The sequence below is a fragment of the Panthera tigris genome, chromosome X, assembly GCF_018350195.1.
Source record: "Panthera tigris isolate Pti1 chromosome X, P.tigris_Pti1_mat1.1, whole genome shotgun sequence".
In the NCBI taxonomy this organism is placed as follows: domain Eukaryota; kingdom Metazoa; phylum Chordata; class Mammalia; order Carnivora; family Felidae; genus Panthera; species Panthera tigris.
Genome location: NC_056677.1, coordinates 125077216 through 125104199, shown reverse-complemented (window position 1 = coordinate 125104199; position 26984 = coordinate 125077216). Strand labels below are relative to the sequence as shown.

Genomic DNA, 26984 nt, shown 5'->3' with positions numbered 1-26984 from the left:
CACCTGGACCCACTGGTCAATCTTAACATCACAATGAAAAAGAGACACAGAGACATTATCTCCTATTGGGCTGCAGATGCAATAGGAAGTACAAAGCACCATCTCTGACATATTTTTGCCATGGAGCCAAACCTGAATCTGATGATGAAGCCTCAAGTTCTGTCAGTTCAGGGTACATGCTAGTGACAGAAGAATATGTTGAGAAACACAGCAGGGGTGTGATCTGCCAGATCCAGGATTTCCAAAATTCAATGACACAATGACCTAGTCTCTTCCACAAAAAAAAAATGATAAGATAAAGGAAAAGCAAGAAATGATATGTATTAAAGGAAATTTATAAAACATATTAAAGAAAGACAGTCTGGACATCCTGTTTGAATTCTGATGTAAATGAGCCCATGGTAAAAGGACAGTTATGAAATTAATTGGAGAAATATGTTGACTAGATATCAGATAACATTAATGAATTTTTTATTGTGTATATTGATAGTATTTTTATTTTGTAGTGTGGGTTATGAATAAAAACATACCTAGGATTTGCTTTAAAATAATTGAGTGGAGACAGGAGCAGTAGCAGAGTTGGAGAGCGTAATATATGTGAAACAGAATGAACTGTATTTTGATAATTGTTGAAACTGGGTGACTAACATGTGAAGATTGTTATACTGTTGTATCACTTAGGTGCATGTTTGACACGTTCTAAACACACTCCTAGGGGCGCCTGGGTGGCTCAGTTGGTTAAGCGTCTGACTTCAGCTCAGGTCACCATCTCGCCGTTTGTGAGTGTGAGCTCCGTATCGGGCTCTGTGCTGACAGCTCAGAGCCTGGAGCCTGCTTCAGATTGTGTGTCTCCCTCTCTCTCTGCCCCTCCCCCACTCGCACTCTGTCTCTCTGTCTCTCTGTCTCTCTCTCTCAAAAATAATAAACATTAAAAAAAATTTAAAAACACTCCCAATACCCTTATTCGATATACTCAAAACCTCAGAAAACCTCTCAGGCCTTCCCTGATCTTTTTGGCCATATGATGTACTGGGGACCATATGGGCTTTGGAGCCAAACTTAGACTCAAATACTGGGTGATCTGGAACATACTACTCAACACCAACTTTGGTGATCCTCAGTGCCTGGTTTTGTAAGATAAGGATGACTTACTCCATCCCTGTTGCAGAATTTTTTATTTGAGTTTAGTTGATACACAATGTTATATTAGTTTCAGATACACAACACAATGATTCAACTTCTCAATATGTTATGCTATACTCACTAGAAGTGCAGCCACCATCTGTCACCATACAGTGCTATTACAATATCATTGCTATATTGCCTATGCTGCGCCTTTTATTCCTGTGACTTATTGGTTCCATAACTAGAAGTCTGTATCTCCCATTCCTCTTCATCCATTTTGTCCATCTCTTCACCCCTTCCCCTCTGGCAACCATTAGTTTGTTCTCTGTATTTATGTGTCTGATTATGCTTTTTAAAAATTGTTTATTCATTTGTTTCGTTTTTTAGATTCTACATATGAACAAAATCATATGATATTTGTCTTTCTCAGTCTCAGGTCACATAGCATAATACCCTCCACATAGATCCATGTTGTTGCAAATGGCACAAACTCACCCTCTTTTATGGTTGTGTAATATTCTACTGTGTGTGTGTCTGTGTGTGTGTGTTCAAGCCCACGCATACATTCCACATCTTTCTTATCTATTTGTCTATCAAATAGGCTCTTAGGTTCTTCCATATCTTGGCTATTGTAAATAATGTTTCAATGAACATAGGGGTGTACATATCTTTTCGAATTAGTTTCACTGGTTCTCCATGTAATTTTTTGAGGGACCTCTATACTGTTTTCCACAGTGGCTTCACCAGTTTGCATTCCCATCAACAGTACATGATGCCACTTATCTCTTCACATCCTCACCAACAATTGTTACTTCTTGTATTTTTAATTTAATTTTTATTTTTTAAAATGTTTATTTATTTTGCAAGAGAAAGTATGAGTGGAGGGGGGGCAGAAGAGAGGGAGAGAGAGAATCCCAAGCAGGCTCTGTGCTATCTGTGCAGAGCCTGACACAGGGCTTGATCTCATGAACCACGAGATCATGACCTGAGCTGAGCCAGACGTTTAACTGACTGAGCCACCCAGGAGCCCCATCTTGTATTTTTTATTTTAGCCATTCTGACAGGTGTAAGGTTGTATCTCATTGTGGGTTTGATTTGCATTTCATTGATGATTAGTGATGTTGACCATCTTTTCATGTGTCTGTTGGCCACCTGCATATTATTAAATGATTTATTTTAATGAATTTGCTCCCATGATTCTGGGAAATGGTAAGTTGAAATCTGTAGGGCAAGTTGGCTAGTGAGAAATTCAGGGAAAAATTGACCATGCAGTCTTGAATCTTAAATATATATGGTAGCCTGGCCATCTAGAAACTGAAATGGGCGTTGATGTTGTAGTCATGAGGAAGAAACATATAGCACATGCTGGCAGTATGGAAACGCAGAGAAACTCCATGTTAAAGTCAGGCAGTATTCCTTCCTTCCTCAGAAACCTTACTTTTTGGCCTTATACATTCTTGAGGGTAATCTCCTTTAATTAAAGCCATACACAATCCATCACAGCAACATCTATATGAGTGTTTCACTTAACATCCAAGCACTATAGCAATCCTGTGTGGAATACAAAGATAGAAGATAAGGCATTCCTTACATCCTCAGATGGTAGTTTTTGAAGAAGCACTGGGGGCAAAGAAGATATAACTGTATCCAGAGTAAGTGTCCATTACAGTAAAAACAACACTGCCCCTTCCAATCTGAAAGTGTCCCAATGCAATCAACCTGCCACTAGGTTGATCACCTGGAAGATGGTGCCATATTAATGACTCAGTTTTGATCTCTGATGCTGGCAGATTGAACATCCAACAGTGCCCATAGCCAGGGCAGCCTTATGTTACTGTGTCCATGCATATCTTCCATCCCGTGACAATGACCACTATTTTGATGACCCCATTGAACAATGAAAAGGTTGGCAGGATAAAGAGGCTGACTGAGATCCACAGAATGGATCATCTTATCCACTTGATTCTTTTTTTTTATCAAATATAATTTATTGTCAAGTTGGTTTCCATACAACACCCAGTGCTCATCCCAACAAGTGCCCTCCTCCCTGACCATCACCCACTTTCCCCTCTCCCCCACCACCCATCTACCCTTAGTTTGTTCTCAGTCCTTAAGAGTCTCTTATGGTTTGCCTCCCTCCCTCTCTGTAACTTTTTCCCCCTTTCCCTCCCCCATGGTCCTCTGCTAAGTTTCTCAGGATCCACATATGAGTGAAAACATATGGTATCTGTCTTTCTCTGCCTGGCTTATTTCACTTAGCATAATACCCTCCAGTTCCATCCACATTGCTGCAAATGGCCAGATTTCATTCTTTCTCCCACTTGATTCTTAAAATCTTCCCCCATTCATGTCAGCCTTTAATGAGCATTCATATGGGACACAAACAATTTCATGGTTTTTGTCCATTGAGAGAGGTCTGTTGTTGGGGAAGTAGCCATTGTGTTACCTGCCACCTCTCTTTGGGATTGTCCAATTCTCTTTTGTGTGTGTGTGTGTGTGTGTGTGTGTGTGTGTGTGTGTGTGTTCTATAGGTATTTTCTTTGTGGTTACCATGAGGATCACTTTGTTGTATTCCATCTAATGTGGGTAACATCAAAATGAAAACCATGTATCATTTTGCTGTATCTTCTTTTTAAACCTATCAGAAAGAAAAGAATAAAAAATGTGCTTTGTTTTATGCATACACCAAAGATTTGTGCTTAGCAGCCACAGCACATATAAGATGGGGAAATTCTGTTGGAAATGTATAGCTATCAATGCTTACACTAAAAAAGGAGAATTCTCTCAAATCGACAACCTAACTTTTCAACTTAAGGAACAAGAGAAAGAAGAAAAACTACACCCAGAGTCAGCAGAAGGAAAAAAGTAATAAAGAATTGAGTGTAAATTTAAAAAAATAAATTAAATACTAAAAAACAGAATAGAACAGAGAAAATAAAAATTAGAATAGAAAACTAGAGAAAATCAGTGAACCCAAAAGTTTGTTGTTTTTTTGAATAAAAAGGACAAAAGTTAGGACACCTGGGTGACTCAGTTGGTTAAGCGTCTGACTTTGGCTCAGGACGTGATCTCACGTTTCATGAGTTTGAGCCTCATATCAGGCTCTGTGCTGACAGCGCAGAGCCTGCTTGTGATTCTCTTTCTCTCCCTCTCTCTCATTTATTCTGCCCATAAGAATAATTTTTTAAAAATATTTAATAAAAAACAAGCGTTAGTTGTTTGAATAAAGAATAAAAATGTATAGAGAAAATCAATGAAACCAAAAGTTGGTTATTTGGAAATATCAACAAAATTGACAAACCTTTTGCTAGTTGAACAAAGAAAGAGAGAAGACTCAAATTACTAAAATCGGATATGAAACTGGGGACATTACTTACTATCAATCCTACAGAAATAAAAATAATTATAAGCGAGTGCTATAAATAATAGTACACCAACACAGTGGATAGCCTTGATAAAATGGACAAATTCTTAGAAACACAAAACTTACCAAGACTAAATCATGAAGAAATATAAAATCAAAATAGACCTCTAAGGGGATTGAATAAATAATGAAAAACCTCCCAACAGAGAAAAACCCTGGACCTGATATGGCTTCACTCATAAATTCTACCAAACATTTAAAGAACTAACCACTACTCTTTTTCAAACTCTTCCAAACACTGAAGAGGATAGAGTATTTCCTAACTCATTCCATGAGGTCAGTATGCCCTGAAACCAAATCCAGACTAGAAAATACAGGAGAAATATAGACCTTATGAACACGGAAGCAAAAATTCTCAATAAAATACTAGATAACTGAATTCAACATGTTGAAAAATGTTGTAAACCATGACCAAGTAGAATTTATTCTTGGAAAGCAAAGATGGTTCAACATATGAAAAAATTGATCAATGTAATACACCACATTAAGAGAATGAAGAGGAAATGCCCTCCCCCAACACACACATAGACATTCACTTCAATTGATGCAAAAAAAAAAAAAAAAAAGCATTTGACTAAATTCAACACCCTTTCACAATAAAGACACGCAATAAACTGGGAATAGAATGAAATTACCTCAGCATAATAAAAAAAAAAAGCATATTTGAAAAATTCACAGTGCAGTCAGTGGCAAAAGACTGAAAGTTTTTCATTTAATGCCAGGAGCAAGGAAAGGATTTCTGTTCTTGTCATTTCTATTGAACAGACTATTGGAAGATCTAGTTAGAGCAATTAGACAAGAAACAGAAATTAAAGACATCCTAAATGGCAAGGAAAAAGTAAAATTATCTCTATTTGCAGATGATATGATCTTAGAAGTACAAAATCCAAAATATTCCACACCAAAAAACCCCTGTTAGAAGTAATAAATGAATTCAGCAAAGTAGCAGGATATAAAATCAACATGCAAAGAAAATAAATTGCATGCTTATGCACTAACAAAGAACAATCTAAAGAGGAAATTAAGGGAAAAAATAATTTACAATAGCATCAAAAAGAATAAAATACTTAGGCAGTAAGTTAACCAAGGAAGTGAAAGACCTGTATAATGAAAGCTACAAAATATTGCTAAAAGAAATTAAAGAAGATATAAATAAATGGAAAGACTTTCCATGTTCATGGATTGGAATGCTTAATATTGTTAGGATGGCAATACCACCCAAAGCAATCTACACATTTGATACAATCCTGATCAAAATCCCAATGATGATATTGCAGAAACAGAAATATCCATCCTAAAATTCTGATGGAATGTCAAGGGACCCTGGATGGCTAAAACAATCTTAAAAAAGAAGACAAAGCTTGAGGACTCATACTACCTGATTTCAAAACTTAGTACAAAGCTACAGTAATCAAAACAGTTTGGTACTGGCATAGACACATGTATGAAACAATGGATTAGAACAAAAAGCTCAGAAACAAACCCTCTCATGCATGATCAAATGATTTTTGAAAAGGGTTCCAAGACCATTCAATGCAGAAAGGTCAGTCTTTTTAACAAATGTTGTGGATAAAACTGGATATCCACGTGCAAAAGAATGAAGTTTGACTCTTGCCTAACACTACATACAAAAATTAACTCAAAATGGATTAAAAAAAAAAACCTAAACATAATATACAAATCATGAAACTCCTAGAAGAAAAATAGGGCAAAGCTTCATGAAATTAGATTTTGCAGTGATTTTTTTTAATGTGACACCAAAATCACAGGCAACAAAATTAAAAAATAGACAAATTTGACTTCATGAAAGTTAAAAACTTTTGTGCATCAAAGGACAGTATCAACAGTCAGAGTAGGGGCTTAGTGAGGTCAGGCGATCAATGGAGCTTTAGTGTAGGTCCATCTTGCAGTGGTCACAGTGGTTCCTCAAACTCATCCTGTGGTTATTTCCACAGTCCTGGAATGCATAATTTGAGTAGACATACAAAGCAACTGGTGGAACCCCCACATTCGTTCCCTGACCTGTGGAGTGAGAGGTACTACAGTGGGAAAGGCCAAGGGGAAGCCACCAGAATTGCCTCTACCTAGGAATATTGCTAAAAGAAACACTACTTCCATGGAGGGGTTGTAGAGATTAATGCCACTATCAAGAACTTGAAAGATGAAGGGGTGGTGATTCCCACCACAGCCCCTTTCAACTCAACTATTTGGCCCGTGCAGGAAACAATGGATCTTGGAGGATGACAGTGGATTATTGTAAAGTTTACTAATTACAGCTACTGTTGCAGATGTGGTTACATAGCTCGAACATATCCCCTGGTTCTTTGTATGCGGATATTGGTCCATTATATGAATTTCTTGGGACTGCTATAACACCGTACCACAAACTGGGTGGTTTCAGTAGATAAATTTATTGTCACATAGTTCTGGAGTCCAGAAATCTAAGATCAAGGTGTTGGTAGGATTGGTTCTTTCTGAAGACTGTGAGGGAAAATCTGTTCCATGACTCTCTCCTAGCTTCTGGTAGCTTCGGGCATTCCTTGGCTTCCAGATGGCCATCTTCCCGCTGTGTTTTCATATTGCTAGCCCTCTTTACTTGTCTGGATCTGCGTCCAAATTGGGATATGGGATTAGAGCCCACCCTAAGGACCTTAACTTAATCATCTGCAAAAGTCCCTTTTGCCAAGTAGAGCCACATTCACAGGTACTGGAGGTTAAGACATCAACACCTTTTTAGAAGTCACAATTAGACCCAAAACATCTGGAAAATGCTTTTTCTTTGATACTATTAGTAAATACCACTAGAAACCATTTGCCAACATTACTCCTTCATTGTCCTACCCCAGGAGTATATCAGTTCTCCAGGCCTAAATCATAATTTAACCCACAGGAACCTTGACCACTTTTTCTTTACACAAGGCATCACATTGGTTCATCACATTGATGACATTATCCTGATTGGACCTGGTAAGCAAGAAGCAGCAACTACTCTAGACTGACTGGTAAGACAGTTGCGTGTCAGAGGGTAGGAAATAAATCTGACAAAAATTCAGGATCCTTCCACCTAAGTGAAATTCCAATAGGTCTAGTGGTATCAGGCATATTGAGATATCCCTTCTAAGGTGAAGGATAAGTTGTTGCATCTGTCCCTTCCTACGGCCAGGAAAAGAGGCACAACACCTAGTGAGTCTTTTTGGATTTTGGAGGCAATGTATTCCTCCTTGGGGTGTATTATTTCAACCCATTTACCAAGTGATCTAAAAACCTGCTAATTTTGAGTGGGACCCAGATTAAGAGAAGGCTCTGCAGCAGACCTAAGATGATGTGCACGCTTTGTCACTTGGGCCACATGATTCAGCAGCTCCAATGGGTGTTTGAAGTGTCAGTGGCAGAGAGGGATGGTGTTTGGAGTTGGAACCTTTGGCAGGCTCCTTTACATGAATCACAGCACAGGACCTTAGATTTCGGAGCAAAGCCCTGCTATCCTCTGCAGATAACTACTCTCCTTTTGCAAAACAGCTTTTGATTTCCTTCTGGGCTTTAGGAGAGACTGGATGCTTGAACATGGGCCACTATATTAGCATGTGACCTCAGCTGCCCATCATAAATTGGGTGTTATCTGACTCACCAAGCCATAAAGTTGGGCATGGACATCATCAAATGGAAGTGGTATATATGTAACCATGCTTGAGCAGGCCCTGAAAGCACAAAGAAGTGAAAAGTGAGAAAGTGGCCATAATGCCTCTGGACCCCACTCCTGCTACACTGCTCCTCTCTCCAAGCCTGCACCTATGGCCTTATGAGTTCCCTATGATCAGTTGACAGAGGAAGAGAAGACTTGGGCCTGGTTTGCCGATGGTTCTGCACGATATGCAGGCACTACCCAAATGTGGACATCTACAGCACTGCAGCACCTCTCTGGGACATTCCTGAAGGAAGATGGTGAAGATAAATCCTTCCAGTGGGCACAACTTAGGGGCAGCACACCTAGTTGTTCACATTTCTCGGAAGGAGAAATGGCTAGATGTGTGATTATACAACAATTCATGGGCTGTTGCCAATGGTTTGGCTGGATGGTCAAAGACTTGGAAGGAGCATGATTGGAAAATTGGTGGCAGGGAGGTCTGGGTACAAGGTATTGTGAATAGATATCTCTGAATGGGCAAAAAGCATAAAGACATTTATGTCCCATGTGAATGTTCACCAAAGTGTAACTTCAGCAGGGGAGGATTTTAATAATCAAATGGATAGGATGACCTGTTCTGTGGATACTAGTCAGCCTTTTCCTCAGCCACCCCATGTCATCGCCCAGTAGATGATGACCACAAAGTGGCCATGGTGGCAGGGATGGAAGTGATGTATGGGCTCACCAACATAGACTTCTATTCAGCAAGACCAACCTGGCTACAACCACTGCTAAGTGACCAATCTGCCAGCAACTGAGACCAACAACACTTAGCCCCAGTATGATACCATTTCCAAGACTGGTCAGCATGGCAGCAGGATGATTATGTTGGACTGCCTCCATCTTGGAAGGGGCAACGCTTTTTCTTGCTGGAATAGACACTCTGGATACACATTTTTCCTTCCCTGCATGCAATTATTCTCCCCCCCCCCAGTTTTATACCTTTATTTGACAATAAGTGATTAATTCCCATCCACATCAACTGTCTGTAGATTTTTGAGAGTGGTGACAGGTACAAAGGTAACCAGTGTATAGAGCTTGTCTGGTGAATCTTCATATTTGTTACATTTCCTGGACAGCCACACATGGATATGGTATGGAACATTCCTTATTCCTTTAGCCCAGACAGCTTTGTTCCCATCTCCTTCATGGCAAATTTCTGGGTCTCTTTGAGTGCCCAGTGGCACGCTTCTCGAAACCTACTCCATGGATGCACTTGTGAATGTTGATGGTGTGTTCTCTGGTCACTATCTCAATAATGGCAGAATGGACCTTATTCTTCTCACCATCCTTCTTTACAGGAGCCGTTCTGCTGGGTTCAGGTTGGAAAGGAAGTGTATACAATTATTCTGACCAGACTACTATCCATGGACTTACAGGTGCCTTATCCACGATCATGGTATTCCACACAGCATTACTTCTGATCAAAGAACTCTCTTCATAGCAAAAGAAGCACAGCAATGGGCCCATGCTCATGGAATTCATTGGCATCACCATGTTTTCCACCTTCTTGAAGCAGCTGACTTGATAGAATGGTAGAATGACCTTTTTTTAAAAACGCTTATTTATTTTTGAGACAGAGAGAGACAGAGCATGAACGGGGGAGGGTCAGAGAGAGAGGGAGACACAGAATCCAAAACAGGCTCCAGGCTCTGAGCTGTCAGCACAGAGCCCGACGCGGGGCTCAAACTCATGGACTGCGAGATCATGACCTGAGCTGAAGTCAGACGCTTAACCGACTGAGCCACCCAGGCGCCCCTAGAATGGCCTTTTGCAGATTCAGTTACATTGCAAGCTAGATGGCAATACCTTATTTCTTTAAAAAAAATTTTCATGTTTATTTTTTCGTTACAGAAAGAGAGAACACTCGCGGGGGGGGGGGGGGGGTAGAGACAGAGAGAGACACAGAATCCAAAGCAGGCTCCAGGCTCTGAGCTGTCAGCACAGAGCCCGATGCAGGGCTCAAACTCACAAACCATGACATCATGACCTGAGCTGAAGTCAGATGCTTAACCAACTGAGCCACGCAGGTGTCCCAAGATGGCAATACCTTCTAAGACTGGGTCAAGGCTCTGCAGAAGGCTGTATATACTCTGAATCAGTATCCAACATATGACCCTGTTCCTCCCATAGGCAGGGTCCAAGAATCAAAGGGACCCACTAGAAAAATGTTTGCTTCCTGCTCCAATAACATTGTGTTCTGCTGGCCTAGAGGCCTTAGTCTCATAGGGATGAAGGTTTCCAGCAGAGGACACATTGAATTGGGAGTTAGGACTGCCACCCAGCCACATTGGGCTCCTCATGTCTCTGAGTCACCAGTCAAGGAAGGCAGTTACTGTACTGGCTGGAGTGACTGATCCTGATTATCAAAGACTGTTACTCAACAATGTAGGTAAGGAAGAGTGTGTCTGGATGTCTGGAATACAAGAGATCCCTTACAGTATCTCTTAGTACTACCACGGCCTGTGATTTAGGTCAATGGAAAACCGCAACAACCCAATTCAGGCAGGACTATTAGCGGCCCAGACCTTCTGGTATGAGTTAGTCAAAGAACAATGACCAAATGATTTTTTGGGTTTTTTTTTTGAGGCACAGAGGAAAGGGAAATGAAAGATGGTAGATATAAATACCAACAACCATTTGACCAGTTGCAGAAATGAGAACTGTAATTGTTATGAGTATTTCTTCTTTGTTATGAGCATGTTTCTATGTAGGGGTGTGTGTGTGCATGTGTGTGTGTGTGTGTGTGTGTGTGTGTGTGTGTGCGTGCATATGTGTGTGTGTATACATTCATCAATAGATAGATAGAACAAATATAGTTTTCCTTCCCTCTGTTATCCCCATATCATGTTTCATAAGATGAATTGATTCTATTTCACTGTATTTACATTAAAAGATATCAAGTAGAAGAAGGAACATCACCCAAGGGCTTGCATCTCTACTGGTAAAAGGGTTAGTGTGTTTTCAGTTGTTTCATGTTATGTTGAAGTACGACTTTATTATTGTCTTTACTTTGAGATTAGTAATAGTTTAAGGAGATTGTACAGATGTCAATATAAGAAGAGCAGGGCTGTGATGGTCAATTTCACACATCAACTTAGCTAGGCTATGGTGCTCAGTTGTGTAGTCAAACACTGGTCTAGGTATTTTGTAGCTATGATTAACATCTACAATTAGTTGACTTTAAGTAAGGAGATTATACTCCATAGCTTCCTTAATAATGAAAACTAAGGTTTCTTGGGAAGGAAAGAATTCTGACTCAAGACTGTAATATATCAAGTCCTGTGTGAGTTCCAGCCTGCTACACCGCTCTATACATTCCTTTATTTATTTATTTTTATTTTTTAAATATAATTTATTGTCAAATTGGTTTCCATACAACACCCAGTGCTCATCCCAACAGGCGCCCTCCTCAATGCCCATCACCCACTTTCCCCTCTCCCCCACCCCCCATCAACCCTCAGTTTGTTCTCAGTATTTAAGAGTCTCTTATGGTTTGCCCCCTTCCCTCTCTGTAACTATTCTTCCCCCTCCCCCTCCCCCCTGGTCTTCTGTTAAGTTTCTCAGGATCCACATAGGAGTGAAGACATATGGTATCTGTCTTTCTCTTCCTGACTTATTTCACTTAGCATAACACTCTCCAGTTCCATCCACGTTGCTACAAATGGCCAGATTTCATTCTTTCTCATTGCCAAGTAGTATTCCATTGTATATATAAACCACATCTCCTTTATCCATTCGTCAGTTGATAGACATTTAGGCTCTTTCCATAATTTGGCTATTGCTGAGAGTGCTGCTATAAACATTGGGGTACAAGTGCCCCTGTGCGTCAGCGCTCCTGTATCCCTTGGGTAAGTTCCTAGCAGTGCTATTGCTGGGTCATAGGGTAGATCTATTTTTAATTTGGGGGGGAACCTCCACACTGTTGTCCAGAAAGGCTGCACCAGTTGGCATTCCCACCAACAGTGCAAGAGGGTTCCCATTTCTCCACATCCTCTCCAGCATCTATAGTCTCCTGATTTGTTCATTTTTGCCACTCTGACCAGCGTGAGGTGGTATCTCAGTGTGGTTTTGATTTTTATTTCCCTGATGAGGAGTAACGTTGAGCATCTTTTCATGTGCCTGTTGGCCATCTGGATGTCTTCTTTAGAGAAGTGTCTATTCATGTCTTCTGCCCATTTCATCACTGGATTATTTGTTTTTCGGGTGCGGAGTTTGGGGAGCTCTTTATAGATTTTGGATACTAGCCCTTTGTCCGATATGTCATTTGCAAATATCTTTTCACATTCCGTCAGTTGCCTTTTAGTTTTGTTGATTGTTTCCTTCGCAGTGCAGAAGCTTTTTATCTTCGTGAGGTCCCAATAGTTCATTTTGGCTTTTAATTCCCTTACCTTTGGAAATGTGTCAAGTAAGAAATTGCTGTGGCTGAGGTCAGAGAAGTTTTCTCCTGCTTTCTCCTCTAGGGTTTTGATGGTTTCCTGTCTCACATTCAGGTTCTTCATCCATTTTGAGTTTATTTTTGTGATTGGTGTAACAAAGTGGTTTAGTTTCATTCTTTTGCATGTTTCTGTCCAGTTGTCCCAGCACTGTTTGTTAAAGAGACTGTCTTTTTTCCATTGGATATTCTTTCCTGCTTTGTCAAAGATTAGTTGGCCAAACATTTGTGGGTCCAATTCTGGAGTCTCTATTCTATTTCTTTGGTCTACGTGTCTGTTTTGGTGCCAATACCGTACTGTCTTGATGATTACAGCTTTGTAGTGGAGGCTAAAGTCTGGGATTGTGATGCCTTCCACTTTGGTTTTCTTATTCAATATTACTTTGGCTATTCAGGGTCTTTTGTGGTTCCATACAAATTTTAGGATTGCTTGTTCTAGCTTTGAGAAGAATGCTGGTGCAATTTTGATTGGGATTGCATTGAATGTGTAGATAGCTTTGGGTAGTATTGACATTTTAACAATACTTATTCTTCCCATACATGAGCATGGAATGTTTTTCCATTTCTTTGTGTCTTCTTCAATTTCCTTCATAAGCGTTCTATAATTTTCAGCATACAGATGTTTTACATCTTTGGTTAGATTTAGTCCTAGGTATTTTATGATTCTTGGTGCAATTGTGAATGGGATTAGTTTTTTCATTTGTCTTTCTGTTGCTTCATTATTGGTGTATAAAGATGCAACTGATTTCTGTACATTGATTTTGTATCCTGCGACTTTGCTGAATTCATGTACTAGCTCTAGCAGACTTTTGGTGGAGTCTGTCGGGTTTTCCATGTATAGTATCATGTCATCTGCAAAAAGTGAAAGCTTGACTTCTTCTTTGCCAATTTTTATGCCTTTGATTTCCTTTTCTTGTCTGATTGCTGATGCTAGAACTTCCAACACTATGTTAAACAACAGCGGTGAGAGTGGACATCCCTGTCGTGTTCCTGATCTCAGGGAAAAAGCTCTCAGTTTTTCCCCATTGAGGATGATGTTAGCTGTGGGCTTTTCATAAATGGCTTTTATGATGTTTAAGTATGGTCCTTCTATCCCGACTTTCTCGAGGGTTTTTATTAAGAAAGGTTGCTGAATTTTGTCAAATGCTTTTTCTGCATTGATTGACAGGGTCATATGGTTTTTATCTTTTCTTTTATTAATGTGATGTATCACGTTGATTGATTTGCGAATGTTGAACCAGCCCTGCATCCCAGGAATGAATCCCACTTGATCATGGTGAATAATTCTTTTTATATGCTGTTGAATTCGATTTGTTAGTATCTCATTGAAAATTTTTGCATCCATATTCATCAGGGATATTGGCCTGTAATTCTCTTTTTTTACTGGGTCTCTGTCTGGTTTAGGAATCAAAGTAATACTGGCTTCATAGAATGAGTCTGGAAGTTTTCCTTCCCTTTCTATTTTTTTGAAACAGCTTGAGAAGGATAGAACATAATATAAAAGTGTATATGTGGGGCGCCTGGGTGGCTCAGTGGGTTAAGCGTCCGACTTCGGCTCAGGTCATGATCTCACGGTCTGTGAGTTTGAGCCCCGCATCGGGCTCTGTGCTGACAGCTCAGAGCCTGGAGCCTGCTTCGGATTCTGTGTCTCTGTCTCTCTCTGCCCCTCCCCCACTCATGCTCTGTCTCTCTCTCTCTGTCTCTGTCTCTCTCTCTCTCTCTCTGTCTTTCTCTCTGTCAAAAATAAATAAAACATTTAAAAAAGACTTTTAAAAAGAAGCAAGGGCATAGATATAACCATTGATCATGGATTTAGCTGGAAAGGAGGAAAATGAGGACAGAGGGTCGAGACAGGGGATGGGTGAAAAATGTTTCATTCGGTGGATGTCGGATCCTGATAGGGTACAGAGCTGTAGTGTGAAAGGGAGTGAGTTACAAACATAGGGAGGTAGAGGTTGAATGTTGGGGAAAATGGAGAATCAGTGTAGTACATTGGGCAAGAGCCTGGACACTGAAACAAGAATAATGTTTGGGATCCAGTGCTGATTTTCCAATTGCTAGCCGTGAAAACGGGGACAGATTGCTTTTCTCTGAGCCTCAGTTTCCTCATCTATGAAAGGGAGTATGATAAGAGTACTTATGATTTTGATTTTGGTTTTTTTTTCCTTAGGATATAAATGAGCCCCTCTATTGTAAGCCTGTTTGAAATGGTTCAGAACAGTGTCCGTACATAGTTCCCCTATAAGTCTTTTCTATGATTAACATCATGTAGATGTTTTAGTTATTGGGCTGACAAGATCTAAGGTATGACCCTGTAAGTGAGTGGCTAAGTAGGGATATAACACGATCACTGGTGGAAGAATAGGAAGACCGGCATTATTGGAAGGACCATGCGTGTGGATTTTGAAGTCAACAAGAATAAGATACATGCTTTGAATATTGTTAAGACGGGAAATTTCCTACCCAGTGACTGGCAGATGAGATTATTGTGGTGTTTTTGTATACTACTGGTGAACACAAATGATGTAAACTAGGTCATAATATTTGATAAAAGAGAAGATATCAAAATATTTATTTAAAAACAATTCCTTTCAAGTTTAACATAGGCCTTTTTCATTAACTTTACAATTTAACCGAAATGGTCATCACAGCTGTTTTCTTTTATGTTTGTAGAATATACTTCGACTGCAACAAAAAGTTTGGCAACATTCTAAAATTGTTCACAGCCAGAGAATGCAAGCAATTAAAAAGGTGTATGAGCAACTCTTAAAGGTCTGTTGAATTTGGTAACACAATATATTCTCATGAAATATACTACACATATGGAAGTAGAAAATGGTTGTTTTTCTTTATTAATACATGTTAAAAACATTTTGGTTATACCTTTAAAATTAATTGAAATTAATTAGGCATTTTCCATTTTGAATTCATTGTTCTGATGTAACATAAGTGCTAAGTGTACTTTAACTTTTCAGATTCATTAATGGTTTTGTGGGTGTTATTCAAAACAGGGAATGATAGATTGGGAATTTCACCAGGAAATACACATATCGTGCATGAAGCTGATTGTTTATTAACAATTTAATCATGGCTCTTTGTTGCAGAATCAGTTTTTCTTAGGAGAGTAGTGATCAATATATAGTCTGAAAGTAGGAAGTCTTTACATCATTTCTCAGTGTCATTTACTTTTCTTGATACTGCCAGTGTTTCTTCAACAGAAAGTAGGCAATTGTAATGAATTTTTAATTTTTTTCATGTTTATTTATTTTTGAGAGAGAGAGAGAGAGACAGACAGACAGAACACAAGTGGGGGGATGCGGGGCAGGAACCCATGAACCGTGAGATCATGACCCGAGTCGGGAAGTCGGCCGCTTAACCGACTGAGCCACCCAGGCGCCCCTGTAGTGAATATTTTTATCTTCAATTGCACTTTATAAGCATTTCATGGCATATTTGCTTTCAGAGTTATTAAAGTGACTAAAAGTGGCTTTATATGCCAACGTATAATTGCAAGAGACGGCATGGATGTATAAGAGAATGGGAAAAAAGCCAGAGTAAGGCTCAGTTCAGCTTGTGAACTGAGATTGCTGTCTGTCATATTTTCACATTAGCAACTTATCCTCAGTGACACGGACCTCCTCTTCATGCTGATACATACTCCTTCAGGAGTGGATGGAATCCTGTATGTTGCCCTTCTGTTTTTGGTCAGGATGCTGCTGTTGCTGTTGTTTTTAATGTCGGAAGAACACTTAACATGAGACCTTATCCTCTTTTGTTCTTTTGCAGGTATGTGGATATAAAGTTTCCCCAGCTTCGTTCATTGAAGATTCTATCTTTTCCCCATTTCGTATTCTTGGCCTCCTTGTCTAAAATCAGTTGACTGTGTATGTGACAGTTTGTTTCCGGGCTCACTGTTCTGTTCCATTGGTCTATACATCTGTCTTTATGCTCGTCCCATACTGTTTTTATTACTGTAGCTTTGTAATATATTTTTCAAATCAAGAAGTGTGATGCCTCCAGGTTGTTGTTGTTGTTGTTGTTCTTTCTTGGGATCGCTTTGGTTATTCAGTCTTTTGTGGATCCACATGAATTGTAGGATTGCTCTGTCTATTTCTGGGGAAAAAATAGCATTGGGGTTTTGGTGGAGATAACATTAAATCTGTAGATTGCTTTGTGCAGTATGGGCATTTTAATGATACTAAGTCTTCCAACCGATGAACAGGGGATAATTTTCCATTTATGTATGTCTTCTTTAATTTCTTTCATCGGTGCTTTGTAGTTTTCAGTGCACAAGTCCTTCACCTCCTTGGTTAAGTTTTTTCCTAAGTATTTCACTCTTTTTGACGCTATTGTAAATGGGGTTGTTTTCTTCATTTCATTTTTGGGTAATTTGTTGTTAGTGTATAGAAATACAACTGACATTTGCACGTTGATTTCATGACTTGCAACTTTACTGAATTCATTTATTAGTTCTAACAGATTTGTGTTTGTGGGGGGGATTCTTGGGGCTTTCTACATGTAAGACTACATTATCTGCAAACAGAGATAAGTTTGCTTCTTCCTTTCCAGTCCGGATGTCTTCTATTTCCTTTTATTGTCAAATTGTTCTGGCTAGGACTTCTGGTAGTATGCTGAGTAGGAGTAGTGACATTGGGCAACCTTGTCTTGCTCCTGATCTTGGAGGAAAAGCTTTCAGTTTTTCACCATTGAGTACGTTAGCTGTGGGATTGTCATATGTGTCCTTTATTATGTTGAGATACATTCCTTCTGTACCTAGTTTGTTGAGAGTTTGTAACATGAAAGAGTGTTGAATTTTGTCAAATACTTTCTTTGCAGCTTTTGAGGTGATCATGTGATTTGTTCCTTAAACAATCTTGTTCAGGTACATGGTAAAATGCTACTTTTCTAAACTAACTGGGATGTTCAAAAACTAGTAATGTAATTTTAAAATAAGTATTCCTTAAGGAATTTTAGAATTACACATATACAAAACAGTTCTATGGTTTCCAAGTAGAGAGCATGTTGCCCTAATGCTTTGTGAAGACCATTTCTTAATTGGTATGGAGGTTTGTTGATAAAGTAACAGAAATTATTTCTTCTAAAGGCTATTGCCCAGTGTTACCACGTAGGGCTGGGAATTTAGTGTTTTCCTTGACTCCTGCATTTCCTTATCCTTCCCCCTCCCCCAGTTATTATTAGGCTCTGCAATATTTACCTCCCCAATGCTACTTTAAATTCTTTCTTTGAATTCCCACTTCTGCTGCCCTAGTTCAGGACCTTGCCTGTACTATTAAACTCTCATATGATCTCTCCATCCTTCATAGTTCTGCAATATTATCTTCCTACAACATAGTTCTCCCCTCCTGAGAGCCTGTCAGTAGCTTCCCCTTCTAAACTCTTAGATGTTCAAATGTTCATAACCTGATGCCCTTTTTAGTTTTATTTGCTGCATTCTTCCCTTATTGCCATCCTTCCTGATTAATGCTTTGTCTAAAACTAACCATTACTTCTCTGCTTCACATATGTCCTTCTCCTGGAGTGTTCTTAACTTCTTTCTCTTTACCTGTTGAAATCTTATTCTTTTGCCAGCTAAATAGGCATGAATCTCCTTTGTTTGCTACATAGCCCCAACAAGTTGCGCTTCTACAGCTATCCTAAAATATTTGTATCACTTCTGTTTCTGTTTTCTCTTGTCACTTGACTATGGAAGAGATTGTGTATTCATTTTTAAATTCCCCCACAATACTAGGGGCACCTGGGTGGCTCACTCAGTTGAGCATCTGATTTCGGCTCAGGTCATGATCTCGCGGTCTGTGAGTTCAAGCCCCGTGTTGGGCTCTGTGCTGACAGCGGGGAGTCTGGAGCCTGCTTCGGATTCTGTGTCTCTGTCTCTCTCTGCCCTTCCCCCGCTCATGCTCTGTCTCTCTCTCTCTCTCTCTGTCTAAAATAAATAAACATTAAATTTTTTTTTTAATAAATTCCCCCACGATACTCAACGCAGCACTTTTTTACATGGTATGGACTATTTCACCACGTGTTGGGTGAATAGCAAAATTTAATTTTTTTAATGTTTATTTTTGAGAGAGAGAGAGAGAAAGAGAGAGAGAGAGACAGAGTGTGAGCAGGGGTGGGGTAGAGACAGAGGGAGACACAGAATCTGAAGCAGGCTCCAGGCTCTGAGGTGTCAGCACAGAGCCCAAGGTGGGGCTCGAACTCACGAGCTGTGAGATCATGACCTGAGCCGAAGTCAGATGCCCAACCGACTGAGCCACCCAGGTGCCCCACAAAATTTAAAACATAAGTTGCGCTTTTCATAACTTTGAAGCGGTCACATCACAGATCATTTTAGTCCCACCAAGGAAATCATGTTCCGTTCACTATTACTGATAATAAATGTGTTATTACCTGGTGTTAGAAAGCTTATTACTGGATTTCAAAACTGTAGCATTTATTGATATAGACTCCCCGGTCTTTGTCTATTCTTGGGCCCATTTTGACCTTGACCTTAACCATTCATTGACCCATTGTTTTGAGCAAAGTGTACTAGAGGTGTGTCTCCTAAAATAATAATAATAATAATATTTCACTTGAATCTGATATTTAAATTTCTCCTTGCAAATGTTTTTGTGCACATGTGTGATTTAGAATTTTTTTTAATTTGGAATAGATAACGGCCATCATTGGAATATTAAAAATGTAGCACTTTTGAAATCTAATGTTGTGTGTTTTGAACATAAGATGAGAAATGGTGGTTTGTTACTGGAACAGCAAACAAAGCCTAAAGCCATCAGAAGGGAAATAAAGATTAGAGAAAAAAAAAAAACAATGTAGAAGAAAAAAAACAAAAACAAAAGGAAACAAAACACCAGTAGAACAGATCAATGAAAGTAAGTTCTATCTTCTGAAACTTGGCAGGGCAGAAAAGAATGGCAGGAAATCTTCAATGTGATGAATGGAAAAATATGCAGCCAGGAATCCTTCACTCAGCAAGCCTGTCATTCAGAATAGAAGGAGAGATAAAGGTTTTCCAAAACAAACAAAAATTGAAGGAATTCATCACCACTAAACCAGCCCGACAAGAGATCCTAAGGGGGACTCTGTGAGTGAAATGTTGCAAGGACCACAAAGTACCAGAGACACCACTACAAGCATGAAACCTACATATATCACAATGACTCTAAACCCATATCTTTCAATAATAACACTGAATGTAAATTGACTAAATGCACGAACCAAAAGACATAGGGTATCAGGATGGATTAAAAAAACAAGACCTATCTATTTGCTGTCTACAAGAGACTCATTTTAGACCTGAGGACACCTTCATATTGAGAGTGACGGGATGGAGAACTATTTATCATGCCACTGGAAGTCAGAAGAAAGCTGGAGTAGCCATACTTATATCAGACAAACTAGACTTTAAATTAAAGGCTGTAACAAGAGATGAAGAAGCGCATTATATAATAATTACAGGGTCTATCCATCAGGTAGAACTAGCAATTATAAATGTCTATGTGCCAACTACGGGAGCCCCCAAATATATAAAAAATTAATCACAAACATAAGCAACCTTATTGATAAGAATGTGGTAATTGCAGGGGACATTAATACTCCACTTATAACAATGGATAGATCATATAGACAGAGAATCAATAAAGAAACAAGGGCCCTGAATGATACATTGGATCAAATGGATTTGACAGATATATTTAGAATTCTGCATCCCAAAGCAACAGAATATACTTTCTTCTCGAGTGCACATGGAACATTCTCCAAGATAGATCACATACTGGGTCACAAGACAGCCCTTCATAAGTATAAAAGAATTGATTTCATACCATACACACTTTCAGATCACAATGCTATGAAACTTGGAATCAACCACAGGAAAAAGTCTGGAAAACCTCCAAAAGCATGGAGGTTAAAGAACACCCTACTAAAGAATGAGTGGGTAAACCAGGCAACTAGAGAAAAAATTAAAAGATATATGGAAAAAAACGAAAATGAAAATACAACAATCCAAACGCTTTGGGATGCAGCGAGGGCAGTCCTGAGAGGAAAATACATTGCAATCCAGGCCTATCTCAAGAAACAAGAAAAATCCCAAATACAAAATCTAACAGCACACCTAAAGGAAATAGAAGCAGAACAGCAAAGACAGCCTAAACGCAGCCGAAGAAGAGAAATAATAAAGATCAGAGCAGAAATAAACAATATAGAATCTAAAAAAAACTGTAGAGCAGATCAATGAAACCAAGAGTTGGTTTTTTGAAAAAATAAACAAAATCGATAAACCTCTAGCCAGGCTTCTCAAAAAGAAAAGGGAGATGACCCAAATAGATAAAATCATGAATGAAAATGGGATTATTACAACCAATCTCTCAGAGATACAAGCAATTATCAGGGAATACTATGAAAACTTATATGCCAACAAACTGGACAACCTGGAAGAAATAGACAAATTCCTAAACACCCACACTCTTCCAAAACTCAATCAGGAGGAAATAGAAAGCTTGAACAGACCCATGACCAGCGAAGAAAATGAATCAATCATCAAAAATATCCCAACAAATAAGAGTCCAGGACCAGATGGCTTCCCAGGGGAGTTCTACCAGAAGTTTAAAGCAGAGATAATACTTATCCTTCTCAAGCTGTTTCAAAAAAATAGAAAGGGAAGGAAAACTTCCAGACTCATTCTATGAAGCCAGTATTACTTTGATTCCTAAACCAGACAGAGACCCAGTAAAAAAAGAGAATTACAGGCCAATATCCCTGATGAATATGGATGCAAAAATTTTCAATGAGATACTAACAAATCGAATTCAACAGCATATAAAAAGAATTATTCACCATGATCAAGTGGGATTCATTCCTGGGATGCAGGGCTGGTTCAACATTCGCAAATCAATCAACGTGATACATCACATTAATAAAAGAAAAGATAAAAACCATATGACCCTGTCAATCAATGCAGAAAAAGCATTTGACAAAATTCAGCAACCTTTCTTAATAAAAACCCTCGAGAAAGTCGGGATAGAAGGACCATACTTAAACATCATAAAAGCCATTTATGAAAAGCCCACAGCTAACATCATCCTCAATGGGGAAAAACTGAGAGCTTTTTCCCTGAGATCAGGAACACGACAGGGATGTCCACTCTCACCGCTGTTGTTTAACATAGTGTTGGAAGTTCTAGCATCAGCAATCAGACAAGAAAAGGAAATCAAAGGCATAAAAATTGGCAAAGAAGAAGTCAAGCTTTCACTTTTTGCAGATGACATGATACTATACATGGAAAACCCGACAGACTCCACCAAAAGTCTGCTAGAGCTAGTACATGAATTCAGCAAAGTCGCAGGATACAAAATCAATGTACAGAAATCAGTTGCATCTTTATACACCAATAATGAAGCAACAGAAAGACAAATGAAAAAACTAATCCCATTCACAATTGCACCAAGAATCATAAAATACCTAGGACTAAATCTAACCAAAGATGTAAAACATCTGTATGCTGAAAATTATAGAACGCTTATGAAGGAAATTGAAGAAGACACAAAGAAATGGAAAAACATTCCATGCTCATGTATGGGAAGAATAAGTATTGTTAAAATGTCAATACTACCCAAAGCTATCTACACATTCAATGCAATCCCAATCAAAATTGCACCAGCATTCTTCTCAAAGCTAGAACAAGCAATCCTAAAATTTGTATGGAACCACAAAAGACCCTGAATAGCCAAAGTAATATTGAATAAGAAAACCAAAGTGGAAGGCATCACAATCCCAGACTTTAGCCTCCACTACAAAGCTGTAATCATCAAGACAGTACGGTATTGGCACCAAAACAGACACGTAGACCAAAGAAATAGAATAGAGACTCCAGAATTGGACCCACAAATGTTTGGCCAACTAATCTTTGACAAAGCAGGAAAGAATATCCAATGGAAAAAAGACAGTCTCTTTAACAAACAGTGCTGGGACAACTGGACAGAAACATGCAAAAGAATGAAACTAAACCACTTTGTTACACCAATCACAAAAATAAACTCAAAATGGATGAAGAACCTGAATGTGAGACAGGAAACCATCAAAACCCTAGAGGAGAAAGCAGGAGAAAACTTCTCTGACCTCAGCCACAGCAATTTCTTACTTGACACATTTCCAAAGGTAAGGGAATTAAAAGCCAAAATGAACTATTGGGACCTCACGAAGATAAAAAGCTTCTGCACTGCGAAGGAAACAATCAACAAAACTAAAAGGCAACTGACGGAATGTGAAAAGATATTTGCAAATGACATATCGGACAAAGGGCTAGTATCCAAAATCTATAAAGAGCTCCCCAAACTCCGCACCCGAAAAACAAATAATCCAGTGATGAAATGGGCAGAAGACATGAATAGACACTTCTCTAAAGAAGACATCCAGATGGCCAACAGGCACATGAAAAGATGCTCAACGTTACTCCTCATCAGGGAAATAAAAATCAAAACCACACTGAGATACCACCTCACGCTGGTCAGAGTGGCAAAAATGAACAAATCAGGAGACTATAGATGCTGGAGAGGATGTGGAGAAATGGGAACCCTCTTGCACTGTTGGTGGGAATGCCAACTGGTGCAGCCTTTCTGGACAACAGTGTGGAGGTTCCCCCCCAAATTAAAAATAGATCTACCCTATGACCCAGCAATAGCACTGCTAGGAACTTACCCAAGGGATACAGGAGCGCTGACGCACAGGGGCACTTGTACCCCAATGTTTATAGCAGCACTCTCAGCAATAGCCAAATTATGGAAAGAGCCTAAATGTCTATCAACTGACGAATGGATAAAGGAGATGTGGTTTATATATACAATGGAATACTACTTGGCAATGAGAAAGAATGAAATCTGGCCATTTGTAGCAACGTGGATGGAACTGGAGAGTGTTATGCTAAGTGAAATAAGTCAGGAAGAGAAAGACAGATACCATATGTCTTCACTCCTATGTGGATCCTGAGAAACTTAACAGAAGACCAGGGGGGAGGGGGAGGGGGAAGAATAGTTACAGAGAGGGAAGGGGGCAAACCATAAGAGACTCTTAAATACTGAGAACAAACTGAGGGTTGATGGGGGGTGGGGGAGAGGGGAAAGTGGGTGATGGGCATTGAGGAGGGCGCCTGTTGGGATGAGCACTGGGTGTTGTATGGAAACCAATTTGACAATAAATTATATTTAAAAAATAAAAATAAATAAATAAAGGAATGTATAGAGCGGTGTAGCAGGCTGGAACTCACACAGGACTTGATATATTACAGTCTTGAGTCAGAATTCTTTCCTTCCCAAGAAACCTTAGTTTTCATTATTAAGGAAGCTATGGAGTATAATCTCCTTACTTAAAGTCAACTAATTGTAGATGTTAATCATAGCTACAAAATACCTAGACCAGTGTTTGACTACACAACTGAGCACCATAGCCTAGCTAAGTTGATGTGTGAAATTGACCATCACAGCCCTGCTCTTCTTATATTGACATCTGTACAATCTCCTTAAACTATTACTAATCTCAAAGTAAAGACAATAATAAAGTCGTACTTCAACATAACATGAAACAACTGAAAACACACTAACCCTTTTACCAGTAGAGATGCAAGCCCTTGGGTGATGTTCCTTCTTCTACTTGATATCTTTTAATGTAAATACAGTGAAATAGAATCAATTCATCTTATGAAACATGATATGGGGATAACAGAGGGAAGGAAAACTATATTTGTTCTATCTATCTATTGATGAATGTATACACACACACATATGCACGCACACACACACACACACACACACACACACACACATGCACACACACACCCCTACATAGAAACATGCTCATAACAAAGAAGAAATACTCATAACAATTACAGTTCTCATTTCTGCAACTGGTCAAATGGTTGTTGGTATTTATATCTACCATCTTTCATTTCCCTTTCCTCTGTGCCTCAAAAAAAAAACCCAAAAAATCATTTGGTCATTGTTCTTTGACTAACTCATACCAGAAGGTCTGGGCCGCTAATAGTCCTGCCTGAATTGGGTTGTTGCGGTTTTCCATTGACCTAAATCACAGGCCGTGGTAGTACTAAGAGATACTGTAAGGGATCTCTTGTATTCCAGACATCCAGACACACTCTTCCTTACCTACATTGTTGAGTAACAGTCTTTGATAATCAGGATCAGTCACTCCAGCCAGTACAGTAACTGCCTTCCTTGACTGGTGACTCAGAGACATGAGGAGCCCAATGTGGCTGGGTGGCAGTCCTAACTCCCAATTCAATGTGTCCTCTGCTGGAAACCTTCATCCCTATGAGACTAAGGCCTCTAGGCCAGCAGAACACAATGTTATTGGAGCAGGAAGCAAACATTTTTCTAGTGGGTCCCTTTGATTCTTGGACCCTGCCTATGGGAGGAACAGGGTCATATGTTGGATACTGATTCAGAGTATATACAGCCTTCTGCAGAGCCTTGACCCAGTCTTAGAAGGTATTGCCATCTTGGGACACCTGCGTGGCTCAGTTGGTTAAGCATCTGACTTCAGCTCAGGTCATGATGTCATGGTTTGTGAGTTTGAGCCCTGCATCGGGCTCTGTGCTGACAGCTCAGAGCCTGGAGCCTGCTTTGGATTCTGTGTCTCTCTCTGTCTCTACCCCCCCCCCCCCCCGCGAGTGTTCTCTCTTTCTGTAACGAAAAAATAAACATGAAAATTTTTTTTAAAGAAATAAGGTATTGCCATCTAGCTTGCAATGTAACTGAATCTGCAAAAGGCCATTCTAGGGGCGCCTGGGTGGCTCAGTCGGTTAAGCGTCTGACTTCAGCTCAGGTCATGATCTCGCAGTCCATGAGTTTGAGCCCCGCGTCGGGCTCTGTGCTGACAGCTCAGAGCCTGGAGCCTGTTTTGGATTCTGTGTCTCCCTCTCTCTCTGACCCTCCCCCGTTCATGCTCTGTCTCTCTCTGTCTCAAAAATAAATAAGCGTTTTTAAAAAAAGGTCATTCTACCATTCTATCAAGTCAGCTGCTTCAAGAAGGTGGAAAACATGGTGATGCCAATGAATTCCATGAGCATGGGCCCATTGCTGTGCTTCTTTTGCTATGAAGAGAGTTCTTTGATCAGAAGTAATGCTGTGTGGAATACCATGATCGTGGATAAGGCACCTGTAAGTCCATGGATAGTAGTCTGGTCAGAATAATTGTATACACTTCCTTTCCAACCTGAACCCAGCAGAACGGCTCCTGTAAAGAAGGATGGTGAGAAGAATAAGGTCCATTCTGCCATTATTGAGATAGTGACCAGAGAACACACCATCAACATTCACAAGTGCATCCATGGAGTAGGTTTCGAGAAGCGTGCCACTGGGCACTCAAAGAGACCCAGAAATTTGCCATGAAGGAGATGGGAACAAAGCTGTCTGGGCTAAAGGAATAAGGAATGTTCCATACCATATCCATGTGTGGCTGTCCAGGAAATGTAACAAATATGAAGATTCACCAGACAAGCTCTATACACTGGTTACCTTTGTACCTGTCACCACTCTCAAAAATCTACAGACAGTTGATGTGGATGGGAATTAATCACTTATTGTCAAATAAAGGTATAAAACTGGGGGGGGGGAGAATAATTGCATGCAGGGAAGGAAAAATGTGTATCCAGAGTGTCTATTCCAGCAAGAAAAAGCGTTGCCCCTTCCAAGATGGAGGCAGTCCAACATAATCATCCTGCTGCCATGCTGACCAGTCTTGGAAATGGTATCATACTGGGGCTAAGTGTTGTTGGTCTCAGTTGCTGGCAGATTGGTCACTTAGCAGTGGTTGTAGCCAGGTTGGTCTTGCTGAATAGAAGTCTATGTTGGTGAGCCCATACATCACTTCCATCCCTGCCACCATGGCCACTTTGTGGTCATCATCTACTGGGCGATGACATGGGGTGGCTGAGGAAAAGGCTGACTAGTATCCACAGAACAGGTCATCCTATCCATTTGATTATTAAAATCCTCCCCTGCTGAAGTTACACTTTGGTGAACATTCACATGGGACATAAATGTCTTTATGCTTTTTGCCCATTCAGAGATATCTATTCACAATACCTTGTACCCAGACCTCCCTGCCACCAATTTTCCAATCATGCTCCTTCCAAGTCTTTGACCATCCAGCCAAACCATTGGCAACAGCCCATGAATTGTTGTATAATCACACATCTAGCCATTTCTCCTTCCGAGAAATGTGAACAACTAGGTGTGCTGCCCCTAAGTTGTGCCCACTGGAAGGATTTATCTTCACCATCTTCCTTCAGG

At 39.7% G+C, this 26984-nt stretch overlaps 2 pseudogenes; one reads left to right on the top strand and one right to left on the bottom strand.

Annotated features, from left to right (window-relative positions):
- Positions 1 to 9196: 9196 nt before the first annotated feature.
- LOC122235299 lies at positions 9197 to 24750 on the bottom strand (annotated as a pseudogene).
- A 980-nt stretch (positions 24751 to 25730) lies between these two features.
- On the top strand, positions 25731 to 26265 carry LOC107180899 (annotated as a pseudogene).
- Positions 26266 to 26984: the final 719 nt, after the last annotated feature.